The 5,533-nt window shown below is 48.0% G+C and overlaps 1 long non-coding RNA gene across 1 annotated transcript; it reads left to right on the top strand.

Moving 5' to 3' along the window:
* Nucleotides 1-2,247: 2,247 nt before the first annotated feature.
* LOC106997461 (uncharacterized) lies at nucleotides 2,248-2,884 on the top strand. The gene has a single exon (XR_013415800.1). It is a non-coding gene; the product is annotated as an uncharacterized LOC106997461 (long non-coding RNA).
* The last annotated feature ends 2,649 nt before the right edge of the window (nucleotides 2,885-5,533 follow it).

The following is a 5,533-nucleotide window of genomic DNA, read 5'->3' as shown; positions in this document are numbered from 1 at the left end:
TGACTCTTGCTCTGATGCTATTCTTTGTTATTTTCAGGAATGGGAGCTAGATGTAGAATACATTTCTTTTTCTTGGTAACGTGAACAGCAAGAAGCAAGTAGAATACAATTTTTATGAGAGAATATGCTCTGGACTTTGATTCATATCTGGTGGGTCCCAAAAGACCAGGTTACTGCAGATTTAAGACCGTGTTGCAAATTCGGCATTCATTCAATAGGACTACCTTAGCAAGGGGAGTAATTTTATAAAATTATCAATTCAGTCTCAAAGAATAATAGCAGGAAATGTATTTCTGACTATTTAGAAGTGACTCATTATGGGACTACTTGAAAACTATATATTATTTTTATCAGTAAAAATTGCCTATGGTCAATGTTATCTCTTCACATCCAGGAACTCTAAGATCCGGTTACCCATTTCCCTCAAAGCAGCAGACAGCAAAGGCAGGGAAATGAAAACCCACCAAACTTTCTGCAAGGCTGACACCAGCTCTAAACCCCACTGCAAACTGATAACACCACACCCTCCTCTGCAAATAACAGAGGGGCAGATAAGATGAACATTTTCATTCCTATTAGCAATCATTTCCAGTCAGTGAAACCGGCAGAATCAGAAGAGGTTCCACAACCAGAAAATCTTGGCTGGAGTTTCACCATTAGGAATAAAACAGAAAAACTAAAGAGTGCCCCAGATAGCCTCTCTTAAGGTGCTGTGTCAGATAGATGCTTTTGAATATTTAAAACAAAGGATGGCTGAGAGTTCTGCAGTCATTTCCCAGTTAAATATCAGATGGCATAAAATATTTTTATAGAAAGTACAGGCCAGGTGCAATGGCTCACGCCTGTAATCCCCACACTTTGGGAGACCGAGGTGGGCAGATCACTTGAGGTCAGGTGTTCAAGACCAGTCTGGCCAACATGGCGAAACCCCGTCTCTACCGAAAATACAAAAATTAGCCGGGTGTGGTGATGCGCGCCCAGAATCCCAGCTAGGTCAGGAGGCTGAGGCATGAGAATTGCTTGAACCTGGGAGGCGGAGGTTGCAGTGAGACCAGATGGCACCACTGCACCTCCAGCCTGGGTGACACAGTGACACCCTATCTCAAAAAGAAAAAGAATACATAATCCACTTTTCGTTAGCTGGTATTTGGCCTCACCAAGGCGAAGCAGGAAAAGGAAATTCTATCTGTATCAGCCAGATTCTCTCAGACTCAGGTATTCACTGCACTGCACGAGGGACCCTGGTGTCCAGACTGTTGAGCATTACCAGACTAGTGAATGCCCTTCCGAAAGGGCCACCATGCAGCAGGGCTTCCCACCGGAGAGCTGTGGTCCCAGCCAAGGCAGCTCTCAGGGCTTGCTCCACCACTCTAGGGAGGCGGCCCAGATCTGTCTCTCCCAAACAATGCCTGGGTTTGACACTTCCTGAGAAAGCAGAGATTGTTCTCTTTGTATGCCACGGCTCTGGAATGCAGCTCTTCCTGTAAGGAAGACAATGGTCTTTATGGGAAGGCTAGGACTTGCAGGAGGTAAGATTTGAACAGCAGAGCTGGGAGCTAGCTTTGCTGCTGAGGGAAATGGTGGGCACAGAACCCCCACGGTGGGCGAGTTGGGGTGTGGGTGTGCCTGTGGGCTGGCAGGTGACTCTGCCTGGAGCATTGCAGGGGTGAAGGGGAGATCAAGGAGTTAAGAAAGGTAGTCTAGGGGGAGGGGCCCAGAGTTTTCAACACCAGCCTTAGGAATCTGGGACATATGTACTATCCTTTGCCATTCAAAATGTGTCCTGGGACCAACGGCATCCTTGGACTTGAAAGCTTGTTAGACACATAGAAGCCGGGGCTCACCCCAGGCCTGCTGAATCACAACCTGCATTTTAACAGGACCCCCATGAAATTCTATCCTCCTTCAAGCACGGCTCTAGGCTAAGAGAAAGCGCGAACAATTTTTAGAGCTGGGGGTAAAGTGATGGGAGGAGTGTTTGGGAATGAGGCCACTGGGGTGGTTAGAGAACACTCACTTGAGAGTTCCGCAACAATGCAGGCGTGAGCAGCGAGAGTGAAGGAGGCGGCGGGGGCAAGGGAGACAGGTCTTTCCCCACAAGCCACAAGGCCGGAGGCACGCGTCCCGCCCTGCCTCCACCTCAGGTGGCAGGAATCTTGTTGGTGATCCGTCCAGACATTGTGTGTTCTGGAAGTGCACATCGCGGCATCTGTGTTTTTGAAGTCAGATTTCATTGCCGTGGTTTCTATGCCTGACCCCCCGAAGTTTTCGCTCCTGTTGCCACAGGGAGCCGGGAGAGCACAGAGCGCTGCTGCCGGTGCCCTGCAGCCACACAAACATGCTCCTGCTCCTGGCGGAGCCAGAGCTGCTGGGAAAGACATTTCGGAAGTTTCCTGTGGTTGCAACAAATTGTTCAAATCTGCACTGGAGCACCGCTGTGACCTGTCTTTCTCCATCTTAGGGCAACCAGCTCCTGAAACTGGAAACTCCCTAGCACCTCCTCACCCTACCCCGCAGCCTCTCCTTGTGGAAGGAGGTGGAGGGGGTGTTGTCCGGAATGCCTGGCCTCTCTGTCCAAGCATGGCAGCCTTGCCCCATGGGTGGCGCAGACTCAGTTTCCTATGCATCTTGCCCCAGGGAGGAGGTGGGGGTTCCTTCCATAGAGATGGTGAAGAATAAGGGAGGTAGTGATCGTCTCTGGGATCCAGTTAAATCTGCATCTGCAGGCAGAAAGAGGCTGGGGGACATGGAGAGAGTGATCAACTGGAAGATTCTAGGGTCCTCAATTTTGAAAGGTGACATGATACCCTGAAAAGGGCATGAACTTAGTTGTCAGTCCGTCCCTGCCTTTTCCAATCAAAGCTGAGTGGCCATGGCAAATTAATGATCATCTCTGAGTTTCAGTCTCCTGTCTAAAATGAGGTGATAATAGCTTCTCGAAGGTTATGAGGCCCTGAACATGCTGCCTGGCACATAGATGGCTAATCAATATTTTCCTAACCTTCCCTTCTCTGAAGTTGCTACCTCTTTCCTCCTGGGGTCTTGCAAAGAAACTTCTGAATTAAATAGTTCCTGCCTGGTAGTTTGTATCAACTGAAGGAAGACAAGTCTGGACTATGACATTTTGAAATTGAAGGCTACATTTAAAAATAAATGTAACCATTGGCTTTCTGGAAGGACGAAATGAAACCAGACCGCTTTCTGGAAGGGAGTCTTTTGGGGCTTCCTTCAATGAACAGACTGGAGTGTAATCAGTTATTTGATAGCAAATGGGTTCTCTCAAGACATAAATACAATTTAAAGCAGTTTGTTCTAGGGTCTACAGTTTCAACATGGCCCACTGCATTCATGTTTCTACCCTTAACTTGCCAAGTAAACCCATAGTTTGTTAGTTCAAACACTAATCTCTGATCAGTCTCATTTATTCTAAATTTGTTTTCACACAGTGGCTTCCACAACTCAAGGTATTTTCTATTCTTTGCTCTCTGGAGACTGAGAGGTTATCAGGTGTGGAAAGGCTTCCACGAGTTTTCCTCTAATATAGTCCTGGGGAATACACAAGCCTCCCCGAATGAATGGTCGGACTCACCTTTTCCCAGGACCACAAAAGTATATATTTTTGTTTCCTATCCTAAACACACTGTAACTCACTCCTCGTTTTTCCTGGGAGATTGTGGTAATATGGAGAGGCCTGGGGGGTCTCTGGGATAAAGCAACTTGTAAAACGACTATGAGGGGGTTCCAGATCTGACTTAATCAACATTTCTCAAGATCCGTAGACCAATAAAACTGTTTGCTTTCTTACCACAGTTCCACCGGCTGATTTATTTCTCTTACTTGGCTGAAGCTGTCGCTGCTCAAAGCAGTTCATTTGTCAGGTCGAGAGAATTACAATGCACAGGACCTCTTGCTAGTGCTATCTCAGTTTATAAATTTCACGAATCACAATTTATTGCGGTGCACCCCACAGAGTCTCCTATTAATAAATTGTGGCTCATCAGCAAAAGCACGTGTCTATGGCTCCCTTGGACATAGGCTTAGGGTCCTGGAGCGGCTGCACAGGCTGCATGTGGCCAACACACAAACGTAGCCGGGCCGGCTCCCGCAGCCTCTATCTGAGTCTCCCTTTACTTGCAATGACTCTCTGCATGGCCTGGTTTCTTGTTTTCACCTCTGCAGGGATGCCATGTAAAGGAGGCCAGACACTACCTGTGTATGTTTGTGTTGTGGTGGGGAGGGCCGGGCCGTAGGAAGAACTTAATTCCTTCCAAAATCTACAGGTTTCTCCCTAATTGATTTCATCCACCTGTGGGTACAGAGTTTCATTAATAAGGCAAACCTTTTGTTCACTGACTCTTTTCCACCCTGGCCACCACCACCACCTCAGCTAGAGCTTTCTGGGCGTCCTTGGGGTTTTTCACATGCTCTCAGAAGCGAGTCCAGTAGTGACTTGCCCAAGTAGTCAGGTCAGCTCCTCCAAGGCACCTTCCATTTCCTTCCTTCCACCTGCGCTGGCCTCTTCTGCTGGGTGTGCGCAGTTCCCACGGGACATTCTATATCTTCCACTCTCTCTGTCTGCTACTGACACCTAGGTCCCAACTAGGGGCTGCATTTTGCTCCCCCAAATCCATATGTGAAATCCTAGCCCTCAGTACTTCAGAGTGTGACTGTATTTGCAGAGAGGGCCTTTAACATGTAATTATGGTAAAAGGAGTTTGTTAGGCTGGTCCTTAATCCCATGTAACTGATGTTCTTATAAGGAGAAGAAATGTGGGCCCAGACACACACACAAAGGGAAAGACCATATGAAGACACAGGGAGAAGATGCTCACCTGCTAGCCAGGGACAGGGTTCTCAGAAGGAACCAGCCCTACCTTGGAAGAAGTAGACATGCTGATCTCAGACTTCCAGCCTTCAGAATGGTGAGAAAATATATTTCTGTTGTTGAAGTCACACAGTCTGATACTTTGTCATGGTCATCCCAGGAAACGAATACAATCTGCTACCAAGAAATATCTGGCACCTTCATGACGACCAGCTGGGTACAAGTGGATGTCAAGTCAGGGATGACAGCTTGCAGCTTCTGCTGATGCTTGCCCTCAGAGAGGAGCCCCCAGACCCTTCTGTTTGTGCCAATGTCATTTCAGTGTTTGTGGAGTAGCCCAGGGGTCCCCAACCCCCGGGCCATGTATCGGTACCAGTCTATGGTCTGTGGCCTATTAGGAGCAGCAGGAAGTGAGTGGCAGGTGAGCGAAACTTACTGCCTGAGCTCTGTCTCCTCCAGATCAGCTCACCCACCGCATTAGATTCTCATAGGAGTGTGAATCCTTTTGTGAACTGCGCATGCGAGGGATCTAGGGTGTATGCTCCTTATGAGAGTATAATGTCTGATGATCTGAGGTGGAACAGTTTCATCCAGAAACCATTGCCCCCTGCGCCCCTAGTCTGGAAAAATTGCTGCTTTCCCTCCCTGCATCCACTCTGTGCTCTAGTCACTCTGGAGTCATTATCCCAGAAGCGATCATGACTTTCA

The sequence above is a fragment of the Macaca mulatta genome, chromosome 3, assembly GCF_049350105.2.
Source record: "Macaca mulatta isolate MMU2019108-1 chromosome 3, T2T-MMU8v2.0, whole genome shotgun sequence".
NCBI lineage: Eukaryota > Metazoa > Chordata > Mammalia > Primates > Cercopithecidae > Macaca > Macaca mulatta.
This window is presented reverse-complemented; position numbering and strand designations above follow the sequence as displayed.